Source organism: Myotis davidii, unplaced genomic scaffold (assembly GCF_000327345.1).
Source record: "Myotis davidii unplaced genomic scaffold, ASM32734v1 scaffold72, whole genome shotgun sequence".
NCBI classification, from domain to species: Eukaryota; Metazoa; Chordata; class Mammalia; order Chiroptera; family Vespertilionidae; genus Myotis; species Myotis davidii.
Genome location: NW_006284618.1, coordinates 7,033,221 through 7,033,974, shown reverse-complemented (window position 1 = coordinate 7,033,974; position 754 = coordinate 7,033,221).

The following is a 754-nucleotide window of genomic DNA, read 5'->3' as shown; positions in this document are numbered from 1 at the left end:
CATGTTGCCAGAAATATTAAGAAATACACCGTGTGTATTCATTCTCTCTTATTTATGGCCTCGCCCTCCTCTTTCGTGGTGACTGTTTTGGGGACTTATCGGCACGCCTCAGGCCAGACCTGCTTTCTGCCCCAAATCAACCAGGATGCTCCGGACACCCCGGTGGCAGGGGTGTCGGGACTCCTGGGGTGGCGGGCAAGGGAGTTCCAGCCAAACCGGCGTTGATCGGTAGGAAAAGCCAACCAAACAAACAGGAAAACACCACCAACACCGGCACCCTGCTCCCCTCCACACGTCTGCATACATGTTCCTGCGCACGCAGCCCGCACGCCAGCCCCTGGGGCTTCGGACAATGATCTCAACGCCTCCTTTTCGTTTCCCTCGTCCCGAGGATGGGTGGGGCGAAAGGGTGAGGTTTCAGATCTGTAAATATTTTTAAAGAAAAAGAATAAACCATTTTAAGCATCCTTGCTAGCTGTGGCGCGTGCCTGGCGCGCTATCACGTGGAAGGGTTTCTCGCTTTGCGGTGGCGGGGCTTGGGGGGGGGGGGGTTAGAAGGGGACTCCCCCCGCGTGGAGGGAGGGGCTGGGATGAGGGGTTAAAGGTCGAGACACTAACTGGCGGCACGTGAGCTGGATGGTACCCCGTTCCACTCCCGAATCCAATTCGGAACCCGCGCCGAGAGGGACACAGGCCGGGAGGCGGGCGGGTACCAGAGAGAGCTCCTTCCCAGCCCCCGGCCGCCCGGTGAGCC